This window comes from Zalophus californianus, chromosome 1, assembly GCF_009762305.2.
Source record: "Zalophus californianus isolate mZalCal1 chromosome 1, mZalCal1.pri.v2, whole genome shotgun sequence".
NCBI lineage: Eukaryota > Metazoa > Chordata > Mammalia > Carnivora > Otariidae > Zalophus > Zalophus californianus.
Window position 1 is genome coordinate 19,026,845 of NC_045595.1, and position 24,441 is coordinate 19,051,285.

Below are 24,441 nucleotides of genomic sequence, written 5' to 3' on the forward strand. Positions count from 1 at the left end.
TCCTTGGGGAAAGTTATTTTCTTTGTGGTGTCTTAGTTCCTTCATCTGTAAAGTGGAAGAAAGAAGCTTAATGATACAGTTTGATTTTTATGTATCCACTGCTTGTACTTAACTCTGAATGCAGTGTTCCCTTAAGGGTAAGAGCCCTTAAGGCTCTGCCAGAGAAGAGTAGTGTTGCATGAGAACTCTTCCTCTCTTAGAGCCTGATGCCCTTTCATCAGCTTTGTTCCATTCAGCATCGCTCATTACACTTCACCTTCTCCCTTCTTTGGCCATGTTCTCCCCTTATGGGTATGGAAATAACATGCTGTAAATCCTTTGGGAACAAACACTAATTAGAGGAAAATTTGACATATCCATACCTATTGTTAGTGTAAATACTGTTAGATCCTCAGAGAATGACTGAATTAGGACCATACCCCCTTGACAGAGTTCTTGTTGACTGATTTGTTCATTGTCCATCATTAAGCCAGTCATTTAATAGATATTATGTGTCAGAAACTGTGCCACCTACCAGTATTTTGAGAGAAGAGTGAAGGTCCCAATCTTTATGCTTATGGTTGATTCCATTCTGACTATCCTAATTTCAGAACACTCATTTAATTCATGAACATCCTGTTATCAGTGAATAATCATTAAGGCCTTTGTCACTGTGCTATCACTGTGCTAAATAATACTGTGGGTGGTGGAAACATAAATGGGGGAGCCATGGCACATGCCATGCCGTTCTCATTTGTACCATTCTCCCAACTGTGTGTTTCTCCTAGAGGGGTGTTACTTTTTATCAGAGCTATTTGATCTTCGATCTTAAAAAATAACAATATTGTGTTTTAACTGCCTCTTCCCTCTGTCCCAACAAAAAATCCTGCCTGAAGTTTCTAGCCCCTTAAAGAGAAGTGTTAAGCAGAACCAGGACAGCCTTCTTTAAAAACAAGCTTTATCCTAGGCAGGGTTTCTTTGGGAGCCATATCTGGAAAATATTCATTTATACAAGCATTAATGAGGGGGTATGGCTTTTCAGCATCTCTACTCCCACCCTCCTCACACATTCTGTGAACATTCTTAGGGCTCCCAAATCCCTGTTGACCGACTCCTGCCCAGTGAATAAGACACCAGAACAAAGCACGAGCTGTGCCAAAATTCTTTCAGGGTGAAATAGGATGTTTTGACAGGTAGCTATCCTTACGCATATGTACCATAAGGTACTCTGTGTAGAAGTACAAATAAGAGACAGCCTCTGTCTTCCAGGAGCTTAGACCAAGAAAGGTGGCAGACATTATGGTGGTATTCATAGATCCCATGGGGTGTTCTTTCACATTCCAAATTTTTGTATGATCTCATTTTTAATATTCACTGGAATAATTCCTTATGAAGGTAGCACCATATCCTTATTCAGTCAGCCTTCTTTCTAGCTTTTTATTCTTCCCCTAGTCACGGGACACAGGACATATTGCTAGCACTGCCACACAACAGAATCCTTTTCCTGAACTGTATAGATTTCGTGATCCACTCAGCATCCTTCTAATAATCTTTACCCCAACTAAGATGTGTGCAAGTCATTTTGATGGAAAGATTTTTGAGAATGGGATCTCCAGAGGAATTTTTGTACCTCGGTAGTATAGCACAGCACAGAGGGGTGTAGGTTCTGCAGTCAGATGTTACTTCCTAGCTGGGTTGTCTCTGGCAGGTTTCCTTACCTCCCTCAGCCTCAGTTCCTTCTGTTACCAGTACCTCATGGGGCTCTGGTGTGGACTCAATGAGAGCATATGTTCATGAATGCCTGCTGTGTGTCAGGCACCTTTCTGGATGCTGGAGATGCTTCAGTAAACAAGACATTATATAACTTCTGTCTTAGTGATAGGAGATAGAGCATAAGCAAGTAGACAGATATAAAACAATATATGATAGTGCTGAGTTCTCTAAAGGTAATGGAGCAGGGTATTGAAAGAAGGAATGATGGGGACAGTTTTACATGGGGTGGTCAGGGAAGCTTCTTGAGGAGTGACATTGCATTTGGTGAATAATGTGTACAGAACACTTAGCATAGGATCTGGTACCTACTAAGCATTTGAAATTAGAGGATCATCTCCTCCTACTCTCTCTCCCCTCTGCATGTCAAGTAATTGCCAATCATAATTCTAGGAAAATAAATTTATTTTTATATCTGGATATTCTTTAAGGAAATGGATGTGGTTCAGGTGCCCAGTAACAGTACAAAATCTTAGGAGAGATGTAAGAATGTAAGAGAGGTCCTTCTCAGAGTGCATAAAAGCAGGTGTTTATGGAAGATGAATGTCTTTGTCTATTCATTCATTCTCCTACCCTCCAGGTTTTACTTATAGACCAAATTGGTACAGATTCTGAGTCACCATCTGCTGGACACCTCTGAGTAGAATCTGTGTATATGCTTCTGAGGAGGTTTCTATCGAATTCTTTGGGTTGAATTTTATTTTTTACAATTCTTTGCTTATCCTGATTCTTGATGTGAAGTGTCTTTTTATCATTGACTGATACAAGTCTAGGGGAAGGGAATAAAGGAGGCTTCTGCCAGCTTGCTTTATCAAATATTGCAGTATATGTGTGCCTTCAAGAGGTTGTCCTGGATGATAACCAGGGCCCCTCTAGCCCTTTTCCAGGGCTTTTATGGAGACATCAGACAGTGAGACACCCTACCGCAGTACTGAGCATTGTGGCCGAGAGGACTCGTCAGGGCAAAACCTAGCCGGCAGCTGTTTAGGCAGTTCATTTCCAGCAGAGGTCTGTCAGCATACCTTCACCATCTCTGTCTAGAATTAGAAAGCCAGCACACACTGTGAGGCAGGGGTTTTTATTTTACCCCTACTGGGAAGAGTATTTCTAGCAGCGTCATATACCCTGGGCTTGCTTTGTTGTCCAAGTCCCTGCGGTTTGAGGGTGAATATTATCTCCTTTTGCTGTGTGTGCCATTGCACTGGGACGTAGGGGACTAAGAAGCATTGTATTAGAGTATCGCTCCCTTTCAGTGGTTGCCCAGTACTAGCTCTTTCAAGCTGTTGTCAGTTGGTCTACAGAAATTAGCATTTTATTTTCTTCCATTTGCAGGTGTGATGTTTGTTATCTGTTCCCATTCAACCAAATGTTTACCAAAATGCCCTTATAAAGGATAGCTCTGGAAGAAGAATTCATTTCTCTGGAATTTTTACTTCAACTGTCTTAGCTTTGGTGGCCTTCTTTAGCCAAAGATGACTTGGCTGTATGACAGAATCAGCCTGACTTTATGAAGTGAAAAGAAAAGATGCCATTATCACCTAACGTGAAAATTCTTGGAGATACTGGCCTTTGCTGGTACAGAGGGGGATGAAATTTTATTGAAATAGTGTTTTTTTGTATCACCAAAGTTAAGAGAATTTGGGGTTTTGAAGATACCAGGATGTCCAGGGTGGTTCTGAAAATAATGTGAAGGAAGCCCAAATCTGAAATGGTGCCTGGGGCGCCTGGGTGGCTCAGTTGGTTAAGCGACTGCCTTCGGCTCAGGTCATGATCCTGGAGTCCCGGGATTGAGTCCCACATCGGGCTCCCTGCTCAGCAGGGAGTCTGCTTCTCCCTCTGACCCTCTTCCCTCTCGTGCTCTCTATCTCTCATTCTCTCTCTCTCAAATAAATAAAAACAAAGATCTTTAAAAAAAAATTTTTTTTTAATGAAATGGTGCCTGTCTTTTGATTAATATGAGATCAACAGAAAGCGTATGTTTTGGAGGATGGACATTTGGAAGACTATTTGTAAGGCCATGGTGGAAAAAATAGGTGAAGACCTAGTTTATTGGAATCTTACTCGGGTTGGTAGCATTACTGTATGAAATACTTCAGTATTTAAGTTGTGTGCATTCCGAGTAACAAAAAAGCAGTAATCTTTATAAATTCCTGAAAGTTTGTGTTGTTGCCTAAACCCACACCCCAAAACTATTTCACTGAAGAGAATGTGGTACCCCAGCCAGGGCTCAGCTGTATAACTTATGTCTTGAATTATGCCATTCTTCCTGGAAACTTCAGTTTCAGTACATTCTCCTGATTGTCCTCAGTAGAGGTTATTGGTGGGAAATAGAAAGGAAAATGCATTCTAAGATGAGTGTATATCAGTAATTACTGAAAATTCTTGCTCCTGGGATTTAAGAGAATTACCTGTCTAGTAATTGAGTCTTGACTGGCATGAGGCAGTGTATCTTAGTAATTAAATATGTGGAGGCAGACTGCCTGGGGTTTCATTCCTGTTCTGTCACCTTTCTCTGTGTGATTTAGACAAGTGGCTTAACGTCTCTGTGTCCCAGTGTCCTCTCACACATCTAGGGATTAAATGAGTTAATGCATGTAGGGCGATTAGAACTGGACCTGGCACACAGTGGACACTGAGTCTATAGTTGTTATTATCACAACCACTTTGCATCTGGAACAAGAAAGTCTTAAGTGACAGCAGCTTCAGTCTTGGCTTCATGGGGTATCTGGCTAAAAAGGGATTTGGTGGCAGTACCCAGGAGGATTATTTTTGTATCAACAGTATTTCCCATTTAGCCTATGGACTGGGACTGATTCTCAGGGGACTGCTTCCAGGTCTTTAGGAGCTTCTGCTGCATTAGCCGTTGAATCTTAAATTCTCCCAAGAGAAAGAGCCAGACACACCACATGGGGGACATGGAGTATGGTTAGACCAAACTAGAAATCTAGCCTGTGGCTTTTTAAAAAAATATTTGAGAGAGAGCAAGTGAGTGAGAGAGCACGAGTGGAGGAAGAGGCAGAGGGAGAAGCAGACACCCTGCTGAGCAAGGAGCCTGATGCGGGGCTCCAATCCCAGGACCCTGGGATCATGATCTGAGCTGAAAGCAGAAGCTTAACCAACTGAGCCACCCCGGTGCCCCTAGCCTGTGGCCTTAAAACCCTAAGCTCTGATGACCAGCCCCTGGCTTTACCGTATCTCAGACCCATATCTCAGACTTTCTGTAATAATTATAAGAGGTGCTCTAAATTGGATTCAGTTTAATTTTCTTGAATCATTTGGCAGTTTCTTTGTTTTAAGAGAGAGTGCACACATATGTGAGCAAGAGGGGTGGGCAGAGGGTGGGGGAGAGAATTTTAAGCAGGATCCACGCCTAGCACAGAGCTCGATGCAGCGTTCAGTATCATGACCCCGAGATCATGACCTGAACCAAAATCAAGAGTCGGACGCTTAACTGACTGATCCACCCAGGCACCCCTCATTTGTCAGTTGTAAGGGGAACTTCCAGTGTGTCTCCTATGATGAGGTTTATAATTATTTTTGTCATGCATATATATATCATGGTTCATTTCTCCAGATTGAATTAATTTAGTTCTTAATTTGTTCTAAATTGGAAATATGCCTATATATTTTAGTCTTTGATGTTGCACCTCCTCTTTCATCTGCATTTTTAGTTAATGTCTGTACTTTTTATAAAAATGGGGTTGTGTAAAGTGCTAATTTTCAGTCTTGTGGCCTTTTGGAACTTGATTACAGACAGTTATTGAAAAAAAAACAAGCAGAACATGTATAATTCTAATTAACTATCTAAGGGATTATACAAAGGCACAGTTCAGTTTGTGATCTTGATTATATCTTTGGTTTATGATTTTGTATACTTCCAGACAGTGTAGGGTATTAGGAGCACTGAGAGGTTTAGAATTCCAGCTTTGTCACTTCCTAGTTCGTTTGTAACTTCTCAATCTCAGAGTCTCATCTGTAAAATGGAGGGATAATCACAGTACCCACCTCAGAGCAGTTGTGAGATTAATCTATGTGAAATGCTTGGTACAGTGGCCAGCCTATGGTAGGCGCTCACTCCCTGAAGAGGTACTGAAGAGAGTGATTCTATAACACTGGACTCTGCTTGGTTGTCTTCCTTTTCCTTGATTGCTTATTCACCTGTTGGGACTCAGGGATGCCTGAGAAGTGGTAGTGCTGCTTTGGGTGGCAGGTAGATCTTTGGCAGCCAGTTCTGATGGTGCTGTTGCTGGTGCCATTGCCTCTATCGTGAGACTGGGCTGCCCGGACTGAAAGTGAAAAAGGCTGGGCAGCATCTGTCCCAACAGTGTCTGCCGGATGAGTGCACAGGTATCCATCCAGGCATGTGAGGGAAGAAAGGATCATGGCCATACCAGCACTCCTGGGGGTGGAGGGAGCCTTGTTTCTGAGCCTAGCATTGCTGGTAGTCCTCCCATCACAGAATTCTCTTAGGCTACCTGTGGCATTCAGTGTTATTAAGCATCTTCTCCATCTGAGCTGAACTTGGAGGTTGTTTTTTTTTATATTTTATTTATTATTTATTTGTTTATTAGAGAGCAGCAGAGTGAGAGAGCGAGCGAGCAAGCACGAATTCGGGGGGGAGGGGCAGAGGCAGAGGGAGAAGCAGACTCCCTGCTGAGCAGGGAGCCCGACACGGGGCTCAATCCCAGGACCCTGGGATCATGACCTGAGCCAGAGGCAGATGCTTAACCGACTGAGCCACCCACGCACCCCCTGAACTTGGATGTTATAACTGTCTTTGTGTCTCATTCTTTCTATGCCAAGTGTTCAGCTGCTGTTGCTTCACCTTCTAACTCATTTATGTATGAGGTAGATATATTGTATATAATATGTACTTCTTTCTTGTTAAGAGCATTGATGGTATGATTTTGATAATCATGGGTAAGCTTATCTAGATTAATAATTATTTTTAATCTCACATGAGATTAGCAATGCTAATGTTATATACTAATAACATATATTTTACTACATTCTGTGACCAAGTGAAATTTGTGTTTTTCCAAAGGAAAATAAATAGGAGAGAAAGAAGTTTATCACAAAAATAGATTATTGGGGGCACCTGGGTGGCTCAGTCAGTTGAGTATCCAACTCCTGATTTCGGCTCAGGTCATGGTCTCAGAGTTGTGAGATTGAGCCCTGAATCAGGCTCCATGCTCAGTGTGGAGTCTGCTTGTCCCTCTCCCTCTGCTCCTCCCCCCCGCGCTCACACTCCCTCTCTCCCTAAAATAAATAAATAAAATCTTAAAAAAAAAAAAAGAAAGTAGATTATTGGTTACCAGCCACTTAGGGATAAATGCTCTCAAGAGGGAATAGTGAGTGACTGTTAATGGGTAATAGGTGATGAAATGTTCTAGAATTAGATAGTAGTGCTCGTTGACCAACCTTGTGAATATACTAAAACCCATTGCATTGTAGAAAGCACAATAAAAGAGTGAATTTTATGGTATGTGAACTGTATCTCAATTAAAAAAAAAAGTTTTTAAAATTAGCATGGAAATTAGTTCAGGGTTCCAGTCCAGTGGGAATGAGTCCAGGGCTAAAATAAAACACAGATTCGTTTACAAAAAAAAAAAAAAGGTGTCTGTCAATTTGTCTGGAAGCTAGAGATTTAGAACTTCAGTCTTAAAATGTAAGAAGAATTTCTTTGCTAATGGTATATGCTTACCACAGAAGAACAGTTAAGCTGAAAATCTGGAAGATGATGATTGGAATTGAGTAACAGACCACAATTGAAGTGGCCACATGGCTTGTGCACAGTAGTTGCTTAGTAGAGTTGAGTGGGCTTTCTGCTTTAGTATCCATACAGTTAGAAATTAATAAGAACTATTGGAAGTAGATTTTAAATAAAAACCCACTTAGGAAATCCTTGGGCTAGTTTTTAGAGGCGATATTGCTGTAATCGGATGGTTAGTAGGTACCAATGTGGATCTTTCCTATTTTCCTAGAATTGTTAACCAAAGCTGAAAGCAGGGGTGGGCTGGGGCGGGGGTTGTGGGGTGGGGATCAGTTCATTGCTGGGATAGATTCCTTCCCTGTATATCTTCCTTAGAGGCTTCTTTCCAGCAGCATTGACATTGCAGCTGTCATCTTTAACCTGTAGTACAGGGGAATACAGGGGTCCTTTTTTTTTTTTTTTTAAGAAGAAAATTATTGTGATAATTTATGGATCATAGAATCCACCCACTTTAAGTGTACAGTTCAACAGTTCTTAGTTAATTTACCAAGTTGTGCAGCCATCATCATAATCTATTGTAGAACATCTTTATTACTCCAATAAGATCGTTGTTTGAGGTTCTTTTTTTATTGAGAGAGAGAGCGGGTGCACAGCACATGCACGCGAGCAAGGGGGGAGGGGGCAGAGGGGGAAAGAGAATCCCAAGTAGGTTCCACGCCTAGTGTGGAGCTGGACATGGGGCATGATCCCACAACCCTGAGATCAAAACCCAAGCTGGGGGTGCCTGGGTGGCTCAAGTTAAGCGTCTGCCTTCAGCTCAGGTCATGATCCCAGGGTCCTGGGATTGAGCCCTGCGTCGGGCTCCCTGCTCAGGGGGGAACCTGCTTCTCCCTCTCCCTCTGCTGCTGCCCCTGCTTGTGCTCGCTCTCTCTCTCTGTCAAATAAAATCTTAAAAAAAAAAAAAAAAAGCTGAAATCAGGAGTCAGACATTTAACTAACTGAGCCACTCAGGGCACCCCTAAGGTTCATTTAAAAAAAAAAATTAGGGGCGCCTGGGTGGCTCAGATGGTTAAGCATCTGCCTTCAGCTCAGGTCATGATCCCAGGGTCCTGGGATCGAGTCCCGCATCGGGCTCCCTGCTAGGCGGGGAGCCCGTTTCTCCCTCTCCCTCTTCCTCTGCCTCTCTCTCTCTCTCTCTCTCTCTCTCTCTCTCTCTCTGACTCTCATGAATAAATAAATAAAACATTTAAAAAAAATTATTTCAGCTTACTGAAAAGTTGCAAAAACAATGCAAAGAATACCTATATGCTTTGTACCCAGATTCATCAAATGTTAACACTTCACCAAATTTGAATACAGAGATATTTGAATAGCAGTGTCCCCTTCTCTTAGAAAGAGGCATCATTTGACTTGTCCTCCCACCAGACCCTCTTTTGGTGATTAGAGGTGCTCGTTGGTAGGGGAAGGTATGTGAATGTCTGGTGGATTGAATGGATGCTTTGGAAGATGTCTGGGGCTTAAGCTATCTTGTCAGTGCTCCAGCAGAGGGGAGGGCTGAGGTTGGGGTTGAGGTTGAGGGATAGGAAATAGGGACAGATTCAAACTTCCCACTCCTGGGCACTGCGAAGTTTTTGTGGGGCTTTTCAATAAACCAGCAAATGTGTTCTCCCATGAGAGGACTGGCATTTGGATGCCTGATACTCAAAGAGACTACGTGCTAGTCAGCATTAAACCAAGAAGCAACAGCAGCACGGCAGGGAGGGGGCCCGGGGGGGACGACGACACTGGCCTAATTATGTTTTTGTGAGACAGTGGTTCTTAACAGTGGGGGGACAGGGGGAAAGCAGTTTTGACACCCTTTTCTCCCTTCCCTAACCATTGGACATTCTGCAGTGTCTGGAAACATTTTTGTTGTTGCTATTGGCATCTACTGGGTAGAGGCCAAGGATGCTGCTAAACATCCTGCAATGTACAGGACAGCTCCCGTATGAAGAATTATCTGCTTCCAAATGTCAGTAGTGCTGATGTTGAGAAACCCTGGTATAAAGGGATAGGAGTTGTGGTTAGCCAAAGAGAGAGTGACCCATCTTGCCATGGGTTGTCTCTTAATGAATCATCTTTCTCCTTGCCTTCTTCCTGGTCCTAACAGAGTTGGGAGTGGTGGGTGGGATTAGAAGTATAGCAAGAGTGCAGACACTGTTCCTGCCCCCACTCCAGAGTAGCAGTCCCAGGCCTAGTTTATGCCCTTGGGAGAGGAGCTTTAGAATAAGACCTCTTTGGGGCACCTGGGTGGCTCAGATGGTTAAGAGTCTGCCTTCAGCTCAGGTCATGATCCCAGAGTGCTAGGATTGAGCCCCTCATCAGGCTCCTTGCTAAGTGGGCAGCTGCTTCTTACTCTCCCTCTGCCTCTCTGTCAGCTTGTGCTCTCTCTCTCTCCCTCCCTGTCTAATAAATAAATAAAATCTTAAAAAAAAAATGGGGAGCTGCCTGGGTGGCTCAAAACGGTTAAGCGGCTGCCTTTGGCTCAGGTCATGATCCCAGAGTCCTGAGATTGAGCCCCGCATTGGGCTCCCTGCTCGGCAGGAAGCCTGCTTCTCCCTCTCCCACTCCCCCTGCTTGTGTTCCCTCTCTCGCTGTGTCTCTGTCAAATAAGTAAATAAAAATCTTTAAAAAATAAAATAAATAAATGAATAAAATCTTTTTTTAAAGGAAAGGGAATACCACTCTTCACTTGTACATTTCTTTCTTATTTTTTTAAAAGATGTATTTATTTGAGAGAGAGAGGGAGAGAAGCAGATTCCCCAAAGAGCATGGAGCCTGACACGGGGCTCTATCTCACACCCCATGGCCTGAGCCGAAATCAAGAGCCGGTTGCTTAACCCACGGAGCCAGCGGGTGCCCCCACTGCTACATTTCATAACCAGGAAGTTAATGTAGATACAATAGTACGTACAGAACCTCGTCACATTTTGCTGGTTGTCCCACTGGTTTAGGATGCAGCCCAGGATCACGTATGGTACTCCGTTGTCCTGTCCCTTCTTTCTCTGTGGTAGTTCCTCGGCCTTGTCTCTTATGACCTTGACTTCTTAAGAGTACTGGCAGTTATATTACAGGACATCTTCAATTTGGATCTGTCTGTTTTCTTGTGATTAATTTTTTTTTTTTAAAGAAAGAACACAGTTTTATTATTGGGTACACTTTTCTTTTTTTTTTTTAAAGATTTTATTTATTTGACAGAGAGAGAGACACAGCGAGAGAGGGAACACAAGCAGGGGGAGTGGGGGAGGGAGAAGCAGGCTTCCCGCGGAGCAGGGAGCCCCATGCGGGGATCAATCCCAGGACCCCCGGGATCATGACCCGAGCCGGAGGCGCCCAACGACTGAGCCACCCAGGCGCCCCATCCACCAATGAGTGTTGTTTGTAACAGTTATTACTGTGGGGTTTGTGTAATGGTAATTTGCTATTTCCATCATTCCTTACACATTTGTTAGAATTCTGCTATGAGGAAGAGCCATCCCTTCTGCCTTATTTATTTGGTGAACAGAACTAAAAAATATATGTCATATATATTAAAAACCATGATTTCATGATAATTCCAATTTCAATCCAATATCACAGAGTTCATCCAGCTTTACCTTAGTCTTAATTATAATTCCCTTCCCTAGCAGTGAAAACCCTAGGTCTCATTATCTACAAGGTATTTACTTATTTTCTCAGTCCTAGAGTATACATAAAGTAGTTTCAGGGGGCACCTGGGTGGCTCAGTCATTAAGTGTCTGCCTTCAGCTCAGGTCATGATCCCGGGGTCCTGGGATCGAGCCCCGCATCGGGCTCCCTGCTTGGCGGGAAGCCTGCTTCTCCCTCTCCCACTCCCCCTGCTTGTGTTCCCTCTCTCACTGTCTCTCTCTCTCTGTCAAATAAATAAATAAAATCTTTAAAAAAAAAAAAAGTCGTTTCAGAATTGTTCATTCTTACCCCTGTGAAAAACTAGAGTGCAGTAGGGCAGTACAGTTCTTTTTGTCTTCAGCCTGTGAGTATATAATCAAAATTCTGTTTTCCAAAGTTACTTAACATTAGTTCCTCACCACTGCATCTGCTCTTCAGTATGGCTGTTATTCACTCTGTAGAAAAAGTGGAAAACACAAGTTAAAAGGAAAAGAGTTAACATCTCCAGTAAACTCTGTACTGCTATTCTTTTTTTTTTTCCAGTGTTCTTTATCAAGTTGAGGAGGTTCCTATCTATTCCTAGTTTGCTGGGAGTTTTTATTATGAATGGGCGTTGGATTTTGTCAAATGCTTTTCTGCATCTAATGATATGATCATGTGATTTTTTTTTCTTCTTTAGCCTATTGATGTGATGTATTACATTAATTGGTTTTTGAATGTTGAACCTGTCCTGCATACCTGGAATAAATCCCAGTTGTTTGTGGTGTATCATTCCTTTTATACATCAATGGTTTTGATTTGCTGTTATTTTGTTGAAGATTTTGCATTACAATCGTGGGAGATAATTCGTCTGTAGTTCTTTTCTTACAGTGTCTTTGTCTGATTTTGGTATTAGGGTGATGCGTGCCACAGAGAATGAGTTAGGAAGTATTCTCTCTACTTCTATCTTCTAGAAGAGATTATAGAAAATTAGTGTAATTTCTTTCTAAATGGTAGGCTTCATCAGTGAACCCATCTGGGCTTGATGCTTTCAGTTTTGGAAAATTATTAATTATTGATCCAATTTCTTTTTTTTTTTAAGATTTTATTTATTTATTTGACAGAGAGAGACACAGCAAGAGAGGGAACACAAGCAGGGGGAGTGGGAGAGGGAGAAGCAGGCTTCCCGCGGAGCAGGGAGCCCGATGTGGGGCTCCATCCCAGGGCCCTGGGATCATGACCTGAGCTGAAGGCAGACGCTTAACGACTGAGCCACCCAGGAGCCCAATTATTGATCCAATTTCTTTAATAGGTATAGGCCTGTCTAGACTGTCTTTTCCTTTTTGTGTGAGTTTTGGCAGTTGTTTTTTTTAAAGAATTGGTCCTTTTTATCTAGGTTATCAAATTTGTGGCCATATAATTATAATATTTCTTTCTTATTCTTTTAATGTCTGTGAAGTCGGTAGTGATGCCCCTGTTTCATTTTTGATATTAGTAACATGTTTTCTTTCTTTTTTTCTTAGCCTGGTTAGATGTTTATCAATTCTATTGATCTTTTCAAAGAACTAGCTTTTGGTTTCATTGATTTTCCCTATTGATTGCCAGTTTTCAATTTCATTGATTTCTGCTCTAAATTTTTTTAAGTTTTATTTATTTAAGTAATCTCTACACGCAGTGTGGGACATGAACTCACAATGCTGAGATCAAAAGTTGCGTGCTCTTCTGACTGAGGATTTTATTTTTTATTTATTTGACAGAGAGCCAGCCAGGCACCCCTCTGCTCTAATTTTTATCATTTCTTTTCTTCTGCTTACTTTGGATTTAATTTGCTTTTCTTGTTGTAGTTTCCTAAGGTGGAAGCTTAGATTATTAATTTTAGATCTATAGATGTTTTCTTATGTGCTATTCAGTGCTATAAATTTCCCTCTAGCACTTCTTTCACTGCATCCCACAAATTTGGTTAAGTTGTGCTTACAGTTTCATTTAGTTCCAAATTTAAAAAAATTATCTTGAGAGATTTCTTCTTAGCCCCATGTGTTACTTAGAAATGTGCTGTTTAATCTCCCCAGTATTTGAGGATGTATAGCTATCTTCCTGTTACTGATTTTTAGCTGAATTCCTTTATTGTCTGAGAGCATACATTGTATGATTTTCTATTCTTTTAAATTTGTTAAGTTGTGTTTTGTGACCCAGAATGTTTTCTGTATTAATGAATGTTCCATGTAAGCTTGAAAGGGATGTGCATTCTTCTCTTGTTATATGACATATTCTATAAATATTGATTAGAATACTGTTACTTTGATGTGTGCCTTTTCAGATTTTTCTGTGCACATATCATCTATAATCACTATATTTACAAAGTAGGATAATCTTGTACATGTGATTTTTTTTTTTTTTTTAAGATTTTACTTATTTTTTGACAGAGAGAGGGAACACAAGCAGGGAGAGTGGGAGAGGGAGAAGCAGGCTTCCCGCCGAGCAGGGAGCCCGATGTGGGACTCGATCCCAGGACCCTGGGATCATGACCTGAGCCAAAGGCAGACGCTTAACGACTGAGCCACCCAGGCGCCCCTGTACATATGATTTTATAACCTTTGTATTTCAAGTGTTGTGGACATATTTCCTTATCATTAAATACATTTTTATCATATCATTTTTGATGGCTCTATAATGCTCCATATTATAAATCACCATGATTTAACTAGTTCTTCATTTGATATTTTGAGATCTGTCATTATTTTATTAAACAATGCACTGATGAATGCCCTTATAACTAAATAGTCATACATCCTTAGTTACTTCAAGTGAATTTCCTTCAGGTAGACTTGCCAGATTAAGATATAAGTATATTTGGGGCACCTGGGTGGCTCAGTCGTTAAGCATCTGCCTTCGGCTCAGGTCATGATCCCAAAGTCCTGCGATTGAGCCCCACATCGGGCTCCCTGCTCGGTGGGAAGCCTGTTTCTCCCTCTCCCACTCCCCCTGCTTGTGTTCCCTCTCTTGCTGTGTCTCTGTCAAATAAATAAATAAAATCTTAAAAAGAAAAATAACAAAATACTTATACTGGGTAGCAGTACATAGATATTTGTTATTGTATTCTCTAATTTTCTCTGTGTTTGAAATTATTTCATTTTTTTTTTTAAAGAATGTTGCCAGTGTGGCAAAGAAGGGAATGATTTGAGTTTCCTGTCTTAGGTTATTAGTGAGATAGAACGTTTTCATACTTAGTTACTAGTTATTTTTATTTCTGTATATATATTCAGCTAAAAGAGAAAAGGTAGGACATCTTAGTTACCCTGTCTAGTCTTAAGGTAAATACATGTGGAACATCTGTTAGACTTTTTCTTTTTTTTTTTAAGATTTTATTTATTTGTCAGGGAGAGAGAGAGAGAAGAGAGCAGGAGCACAAGCACAAGGCAGGCTGAGGGAGAAGCAGGCCTCCCGCGGAGCAGGGAGCCTGATGCGCAGGACTCGATCTCGGGATCCTGGGATCATGACCTGAGCCGAAGGCAGACGCTTAATGACTGAGCCACCCAAGCGCCCCTAGACTTCTTTGAAATTTTGAAAATTAGTATATTACCTAAATATGAGATGGAATTTCCTAAGAATTTATCCCTCAGAAAAAAATCTTTTTTTTTTTTAAGATCTTAAAGTCTTTGCTATATAAAGTATTTTCTCAGTTCTTTTGAGTCACAAAGTATTATTTGAGGAAGATACATTAATCACTGACTTTAGCCCATGCTAGTTCTGGATGCTTACGGAGGTCAACTCCTAGAATCTGGGTTGGGTGGGTTAGTTGGTTGTTTTTTTTAAAGAAGTAAAGAAAAAAATTGTGTAGGTATTGGCGGTATGGTTGTAATGAAGACCATATTATTTTATAATTTAAGTGTATAAGACTAATTAAAATAATAAATTAAGTATAAGTAGTTCATTCACATCCCTGAAAGTTTATTCATTCAAATTCAGTCAGATTGCTTTTTGGCCATCTTTTTGTTGGGAAAATAGATGTTCCTTTCTAGTTAGAGTTCTCTAATTTTCCTTTTCTTTCAAGATTTAATTTATTTGAGAGAGAGAGTGTGCGCATGTGTGCTCTCGCACTTGAGTGGGGGGAGGGGCAGAGGGAGAGAATCTTCCAACCAGACTCCCTGCTGAGCCTGGAGCCTGACTTGGGACTGAGGGATCCATCTCACCACCCATGAGACCATGACCTGAGCCAAAACCAAGAGCCGGACACTCAACCAACTGAGCTCCCCAGGTGCCCCGGAATTCTCTAATTTTCAGTTATATATGGTCTTTGGGAACCAGAGCTTTGGGCAAGAATGGGGGTGCAATAAGGAAGGTGAGTGTGGCAGTGGCGGGTGTGATTAGAGAAGAGGCTGGAGGCAAGATGCTCCCTGAGAGGCTGTGTGGTGGAGGCAGGTTAAGTGAGCCAGTGAATGGCAGAGAGGGAGGAATGAAATAACTGAATGTCTTTGTCCTGGCAATAGTCTTGCTTGCGGCCCTGAAACTTTTATTTTAATGGAGGTGAAATCCACATACCATAAAATTCACCCTTTTAAAGTATACTACTTAGGAATTTTTAGTATATTCACAAGGTTATGCAACCATCACCACTATATAATTCCTGAACATTTCTGTTACTTCAAAAAAAAAAAAAAAATCCTGTCCCTATTAGCAATCACTTTCATTTCCCTCCACTTTCCCCTTCCCACACTCTAAAGGCCCACTAGTCTTTCTGTCTCTCTAGATTTGCCTGTTCAAGATATTTCATATAGATGGGGTCATAAACTTTTTTGACTGGTTTCTTTTACTTAGCATTATGTTTTCAAAGTTCATCCATGTTGCTGTATGAATTGGTACTTCATCTCTTTTTATGGTTGAGTGTTCCATCATATGAATGTAACACATTTTCTTTATCTGCTAATTAATTGATGGACATTTGGGTTATTTCCACTTTTGGCTATTATGAATAATGCTGCTATGAACACTCATGTACACATTTTTCTGTGGGCATATGTTTTCATTTCTCTTGGGTATATATCTAGGAGTGGAAATGCTAAAGCTTTTGGGTTTTTTTAGGAGGTTTCTCCAAATGGGTAGTTCATTAGGTCCCATATTAGAGTAGTGTAGTGGACTACATGGACCACTCACAGTTCCAGTGGCCGGGTTTCACTTCTGTTTTGGACATTCATATTGCCATTTTGAATTCTCCCTTGGGCTGGGGGGTGTTTTGTTTGTTTGTTTGTTTGTTTGATTGGGGGTTTTTTGAGTGAATGTCTCCAGGTACTTGCTACCCTGGATGTTGATCTGTCTTTGTTATTTAGATTTTGGGCATGTTCAGGATTTGCAGTTGACACTTGAATAGCTAATTTTCTTCTTTCCATTCCTTATAGATTATCTTGCAATTATTAAGTAGCACATTTATTGTTTCTGCCTATGCATCTGATAATGCTCATGTTGTCTAGTTCTGAGGTATTTATTTTAAAGGTATATGGTAAAGGTCTTTTATTTTTTTCTTTGACCCGATTCTTGTGTAATGTGAATCCACAGCAATACAGGATATGTTGGGCTCCCCATAAACTGGAGGAGTGCCAGCTCAGGCATGTTTGTGTTTATTCCTATCAAGTTTCCAAGCTCAGCAGACCTCTTGAAGATCAGAGAACACTGGATTGGGCACCTTGCCTAGGAAAATGCTCCTTGTTTCTCTTTTGAGTGCTTGGGTTGAGTGCTTGTCAGGCATTTGCTTAGGTATTTTCAAGACTGTACTGGAGCCCTGAGAAATATGGAATGAAGGAGTAAATCACTAAACCAGACAAAGTACCTGGGTGATGACTGGCAAAGACCTATGTACAGTAAAGTAGATGCCACCAGATATAATTGGACATCTCTGGATTGAAAGGTTCATGAGGTCAAGGACTGTTTCTTTCCTTTTTTTCAGATTTTATTTATTTATTTGACAGAGAGTGAGAGCACAAGCTGGGAGACAGGGGGAGAGGGAGAAGCAGGCTCTCCACTGAGCAGGGAGCCCGGTGCGGGGCTTGATCCCAGGACCCTGGGATCATGACCTGAGCCGAAGGCAGCCGCTTAACCAACTGAGCCACTCAGCCTCCCCTTTTCACCTTTTTTTTTTCTTCACTGTCAAAATGGTTTAGAGCTATACCTGGCAACACATGATGTGCTGAATAAATACTTGTTAACTGGGTTAATACATGTTGAATAGTTTCTGACTCCATATTCCTCTTTTATAAGCTATTACCAGTCTTTTTAGTTTCTGCATGATGTAGAAGGCTCTTGTCCTTCCAACCTGAGCCACTTCTTGACTTCCCAGATTCTGGTACTTCTATTAGGTTTCAACCCTGTCATCTTTGATAGCAAATAGTAATATGCTGTTTTATTCTTACCAGAGGAGCCACATATTGTTTGTTATAGCTGCCAAATTCCTGGCTGATTCTTGTCCTCATACTCTGGGAAGTAGTGAGAGGAATAACTTGGAAAGTGCAGGGTAGGTTGTCAAGAGCCTTGCATTTTATTTTTTAATTTGAAGACAGGGCAGAGCCACATGAATACAGCAATATCAAAGTGACACCATAGGGAAACTTCTTGTGGCAGTGTATAGTCTTAACTAGAGGTGAGAGGGGAGAAACTGCAGAGGAGAAAGCCTTAGGGTTTAGTGCAGTGGTTGAGATGTGAAGAGATGATGGCTTGCACTAGTGGCTGGCAGCAGCTATGTAAGGGAAAAGTCAGGTTTGAAAGAGAGTTTGCATAAAGAATCTCTAAGGTCTGTTAACACTGAATATTGAACAGAAAGGCAAAAGAGAGGGCAGATTCAAAGGGCCACTCAGATGTTAGAAGAATGGTAGTACCTTAAAGAGAAATAAAGCATGTGGGAAACAAAGGCATTTGGGAGGAAGGGATGAAGATGATTGTTTTAGGTATGTTGAGTGTGAGGTGACAGCAGAACCTTTAGGTGACCATTAGATATAGGACTAGAGCTTAGTAGAAAACTCATGAGGTTTGTTTTTTTTTTTCCATTGCCATTTTTTATACCTTTCGTTCCACTACTTAACTATTTTATTCTACAGCTTTCCCTTTATTTCATAATCTGTTTTTTGGACAAAATACCTACCTCTGCCTAATTCCTAATTCCTAGAGGAATTACAGAGGACAGAAGTAGAATGCAGCATTTCTGTTAAGCCTTTCTTAGCAAGAAGAAGAATATATGTTGATCTTATTTCTGGGCTTTTTCACTGAAGTGTGGTTTATCATTTTCTCCTCTCTGGGTCACATCCAGCTTTGTCTGTTGTATGCACTGCTTACAGTGCACTTTATACCAGGTGAACCATCAACATACTTGACCTCCGAGCATAATTTCTCACTCTCCTTTTGTCTGTCTTCACTTCTAGCAGTGTTAAAGAACTCTTTCTATTCTGTACTTTTCCTATAAGAATTTCAGATACAGGTATGTGTTTCTAATTTGTTTAAAAGTATACTCGTCCTCGTGCTTTAAAACAAGCTCCACGAGAGCATTGTTAGGATTTGTTCACTGCTGAACATGCCCCCACCCCATGCCTAGTCACGTGTGAGAAAATATTTTGTTAAGAGTACATACGCTAGGTGCATCTGGGTGGCTTAGTTGGTTGAACATCTAACTCTTGATTTCAGCTCAGGTCGTGATCTCAGGGTCTTGAGATTGAGCCCTGCGTCAGGTTCCATGCTCAGTTCAGAGTCTGCTTGAGATTCTTTCTCTCTGCCCCCTCTACGTGCACACCCACGTACTTGCTCTCTCAAATAAATCTTAAAAAAAAAAACAAAAATCGAATACATATTCTATTCTGACTAATTTTTGGGGGGGATGAGGATGTGGTAGGGAAGGGGTAAAGGTGCTTTTTAATCTTTAAAACTCTAGAATAGTCTTCTCACAAAAAGAAATCTCAGTAAAGTCTTTTGGAGGGGAGCCAGTCATGTTGTAACCTTGACCATATTCTTGAACCTCAGATCGGTTTGCATTGCTTAACATACAGCTTTTCAACAGGACAGAACACGAACTTGGGACCATTTTAGAAAATCTAGACGTTCAGGCTATTGTGTATAAGAGAAACCTCAAGGGGCATTTGGGTGGCTCATTTGGTTGAGTGTCTCTCTTTGGCCCCGCGGTCCTGGGATCAAGCCCCGAGTTGGGGGCTCCCTGCCCCGTGGAAAGTCTGCTTCTCCCTCTCCCTCTGCCCCTCTCCATGCTCATGCGCATACTCTCTCTCTCTCTCTCTCTCTCAAATAAATGAAATCTTCAAAAAAAAAGAGAGAAACCTCAAGATGCTTCCTAACACTGCTTGAGGCTGGCCCTTTTTAAATATATTTCTTGGGGCGCCTGGGTGGCTCAGTTGGTTACGCGACTGCCTTCAGCTCAGGTCATGATCCTGGAGTCCCGGGATCGAGTCCCGCATCAGGCTCCCTGCTCAGGGGGGAATGTGCTTCTCCTTCTGACCCTCCCCCCTCTCATGCTCTCTCTCTCTCTCTCTCTCTCTGTCTCTCAAATCAATTAAAAAAATCTTTAAAAATAAATAAATTTCTTTCCCAGTTTTTCTTATAAAGAGGAGACATTTTTTTTAAGATTTTATTTATTTATTTGACACAGAGAGAGCACAAGAGGGGGGTGGGGAGCACAGAGGGAGAGGGAGAAGCAGGCTCCCCGTCGAGTAGGGAGCCTGATGTGGAGCTCGGTCCCAGGACCCTGGGATCATGACCCGAGCCGAAGGTAGACGCTAAGTCACCCAGGCGCCCCTTAAAGATTTTATTTATTTATTTGTCAGAGAGAGAGCACAAGCAGGGGGAGCAGCAGGCAGAGGGAGAAGCAGACTCCCCTCTGAGCAGGGAGCCCAATGTGGGACTTGATCCCAGGATAGGACCCGAGCCGAAGGCAGACACTTAACCTGCTGAGCCACCCAGACAGCCCAAGAGGAGAAATTTTCAATTATATAATCACCTGGTTATTTTGAGAGCTTTAAATAGATATAAAGGATGCCTTTTAATACACTGGATGATATTGTCTTAGGTCTGAGGGTGTTTAAAGGTATCCAAGGGTTAAGTCTGTGTTAGATTTTCAGGGCATACAGGTTTGATCAGGGAGAGTTTCTTGATGTCTGTCTGTGGGCTGTGCCTTTGTAGCACTTGGCTGCACCTCTAGCTGGGACATCGTTAGAGACCTCTTGGCTTTGTCTTCTCTCAAATTCCTGGATTACCTGACGTTTCTGCCCTGTGTAGAGATCATTCCCTCCTTTTCTATATGTACCTGCTACAATGGCAGCCATGGTATAGATCAGCAAATGTTGCTTCCTCAATATGGAGTAATTTGACTTGAGCCTGCCTTAAATATGAAAAGCCACCCCTTGTTTTTATTAGGACTGAAGTTTGATAACCCTCTTATTCCCATGTGAGAATGAATACACCTGAAAGGATTAGGGTTCTAACCTTTTGTCCCAATGGACCTTTTCTGACTCAGAGCTTCCATTCTTAGTGTTGTAGCTACTGTCAGAGTGTCATTGGGTCTGTAGCTTTTTATTTTTTAATTGTTTGTTTGTTTATTAATCTCTGTATCCAGCATGGGGTTTGAACTCCTGATCCTCAGATCAAGAGTTGCATGCTCTTCCAACTGAGCCAGCCAGGTGCCCTGGTTCTGTTGCTTTTTGCCTAAGAAAAAAATAATGGTGGGTGGTTACCTCCCTAAAATGGCAGTTGAACAGTGTGTGTTCAGAAGTCTGGTGGCATTGTGTTTTATTCATCTTTTCAGGGCATTGTTTCTGCAGAAAGTAGGTCAGCAGGGTTTTTTTTGAAATGTCTGAGCAAGGACATTGAAGCCAGAGAGGCTAATAGAGACAGGCTTCAAGAGAGCTAAGGTTCTTGGGTGGGAGGTAGCAGATGAAGAGCCAGTAGAAGTAATCTCTTCAGTGGTGAGGCCAGAAGAATAGCTGCTGGTTCTTTGGGGGATACCTGAGAAACACTGCAGCCTTTGTGGTGGGCTCAGCAGTGTGATCTGTGCAGTGCGTTAGGACTTGTGGGCCTCGTATTTTCTCTTGGCTGTTCCTCCCGTGTCCCATCATGAGCTCAGTAAGAAAAAGAAATGAGAAACGGTTTGATTATGTTACTCAATAGACAAAGTAAAGTTAAGAAGCTTTACATTTACCACATTGATTTTAGAAACTCCCTTTTCTTCCTTTACAGTGACTCAATTTAGAGACCTAGACAATGAAGCATGTGTATATGTTGAATTTAGGGTCCACTTTTTCCAGAGAAATGAGTGTTGGGGAGCTAGAACAATAGTCATCTCAGGGGGCGCTTGGGTGGCTCAGTCAGTTGAACATCCGACTCTTGGTTTCAGTTCAGGTCATGATCTCAGGGTCGCAAGATTGAGCCCCGCATTGGGCTCCGTGCTCAGTGTAAAGTTTGCTTGTCCCTGTCTCTCAGTTCCACCCCCTGCTCTTTCCCTCCCTCCCTCCCTCTCTCTCTCTCTCTCTCTCTCTCTCTCTCTCTCTCTCAAATAAATAAATAAATAAATAAATAAATAAATAAATAAAATCTTTTTTAAAAAGGTCATTTCAGAATATGCAGGAGTGTTAAATAGTGTTCTAGTATTCAACGGTGTGGGGAGAAAATGGCCCTAAGGGCCTAAGTAGGTGGAGAGCCCCTCTTTTATCTGGGACTAAAACCTCTGCTCTGCATACCCCACAATTATTTTAGGGCTAACTGAGAAAATTGTTAGGAAGGAACAAGCTGTATCTTGTTTCTATATCTGTTCTACTTTATGAATACTTTGATTTCATTATGATGTGACTGAAACCAACTGAGAAAAAAAAATGAAACAGAGGTTATAGAAGCTTGAATTCTGAAGGGAGTTCTGAGGATTACCAGTAAGATGTGTTCAAATATGATTCTACTTCCACTAAAAATTGTTTGGAAATAAATTATTGATTGACCAGGAAAATCTTAACTAGGCTGAGGTCCTTATCAACATCGGATGAAATACTGCTTTAAAACATAAAAAATTGGGGCACCTAGGTGGCTCATTTGGTTAAGCGTCCACCTCATGACGATCCCAGGGGCCTGGGATCGAGCTCTGTGTCAGGCTTCCTGCTTAGTGGGGAGTCTGCTTCTCCCTCAGCCTCTCCCCCTGGCTTGTGCTCTCTCTCGCTTGCTCACTCACTCTCTCTCAAATAAATAAAATCTTTAAAAAAAAAAACAAAACAAAATTAGGGTGCCTGGATGGCACAGTCAGTTAAGTGACCCACTCTTGGTTTCAGTTTAGGTCTGATCACAGGGTCATGAGATTGAGCTCCATTTTGGGCTTTGGGCTCTGCGCTCAGCACTGAGTCGGCTTCAGATTCTCTCTCCCCCTGCCCCTCCTGCTATCTCTCTCAAATAAATCTTGGAAAAAAAATAAAACATACAGAATTATAACAAACTGACAGTTTCAAAAATATTTGCATTTTGGTGGTTCACATTTATTAAGTTATTCTAAGTACTAATAGCTGGATCTTGTAATTCTTTTTTTTTTCTAATTCATTTAAATTCAATTTAGTTAATATATACTGTATTATTAGTTTCAGGGGAATCTTTTTTTTTTTTTTTTAAAGATTCTATTTATTTATTTGATAGAGAGACAGAGCAGGAACACAAGCAGGGGGAGTGGGAGAGGGAGAAGCGGCTTCCCTCCGAGCAGGGAGCCTAATGCGGGGCTCGATCCCAGGACCCTGGGATCATGACCCAAGCCGAAGGCAGACGCTTAACAACTGAGCCACCCAGGCGCCCCCAGGGGAATCTTTGTAATTATTTCTTCATAGTAAGATGCTGGTGGTGAAGGAGTTTGCTGAGTGCCCCATCTACTGGTCTCAGTCTCTGATAGAACCTCACCTTCTCACAGGGATAGAAAAGACTTTTGGCAGTTTTGATTATTTACTTATTTGCTTATTCATTTGTTTGTTTATATTTTGCCCCTTTGTTTTTGACCCGAATGACTCTTAGAGCAGGAGAATTTTATGGATACCCCGGTAGACAAGCCTTCTGGGAGCTAAGTTGATGAAATTACTTCCAAGACTGCAGGTTTTCTTTCATAATGACAAGAGGCATTTTGTAGAAAAACTGAGATCTTATTTTAAAATACACCAAAGACTGGCAGGGAGTGGTGGTGGAGGTGGGTGGAATGTATTTCAGTACCAGATACCTTTGAAATAATCAAGTTGCTGTATGTCGGGGCCTGGTCTCGAGTGTATTGTGTTCCTTGAGACCCTGACTCTGGCCAGCTCTGAGCCTGGTGAGTTGGGCTGAGTGAAACACAACCAGCCATATTGCCTCAGAGAGCACACATAAGGTTTTAGCAAGATGCTGTTGGTGTCCCCTTAGGAAATGACAGATAAACTGGTCAGGTAGTGAAAAAATATTATTATTATTTTTAAAAGATGTTATTTATTTATTAGAGAGAGAGCACAAGCCGGGGGGAATGGACAGAGGGAGAAGGAGAAGCAGTCTCCCTGCTGAGCAGGGAACCTGACATGGGGCTTGATCCCAGGACCCTGGGATCATGACCTGAGCTGAAGGCAGACACTTAACCAAAAGACAGGCACCCCAGACGCCCCATGAAAAATACTACTAAGCAGCATTTCAGAAAAAAATGTTTGGCTTTCATCTAGACAAGAAAAGATACCGAGATGAAGTATCAGCTGAGAGTGCAGTGTCTCCTTGCCCCTCAACTTTAAATTGGACCCTGAAGTGGGATTCTATTTCCAGTGGAGATCCCATTAGAGTCTCATCTCCTGGCTGCTCACAGAGTGATTTAGATCCTGTTTTGTGAAAAGTCAGTCTATGGCTCCTGGATAGCACAGTCAGTTAAGTGTCTGGCTCTTGGTTTCTGCTCAGGTTGTGATCTCAAGGTCTTGAGATTGAGCCTGTATCAGCTCCACACTCAACTCGGAGTCTGCGGAAGACCTTCTCCCTCTACCCGCCTCCCCCCTGCCGAGTACATGCACCCTCTCTCTCTCAAATAAATAAATCTTAAAAAAAAAAAAAAGAAAAGAGGGCGCCTGGGTGGCTCAGATGGTTAAGCATCTGCCTTCGGCTCAGGTCATGATCCCAGGGTCCTGGGATTGAGTCCTGCATCGGGCTTCCTGCTCCTTGGGAGTCTGCTTCTCCTTCTGCCTCTCTCTCTCTCTCTGTCTTTCATGAATAAATAAATAAAAATCTTTAAAAAAAATAAAAAGAAAGAAAAGAAAAGCCAGTCTAACAGAGGATATAGAGATCAATGGACAGAACTACTACAGAGTTATCACAGAGCTTTCTGTGTGCTTCCC

The 24,441-nt window shown here is 41.8% G+C and overlaps 1 protein-coding gene across 9 annotated transcripts in view; it reads left to right on the plus strand.

Annotated features, from left to right (window-relative positions):
- The window catches only part of RBM6 (RNA binding motif protein 6), a 102,481-nt gene that overhangs the window by 50,089 nt on the left and 27,951 nt on the right, over window positions 1-24,441 (plus strand). The gene's annotated exons all lie outside the window — the stretch shown is intronic.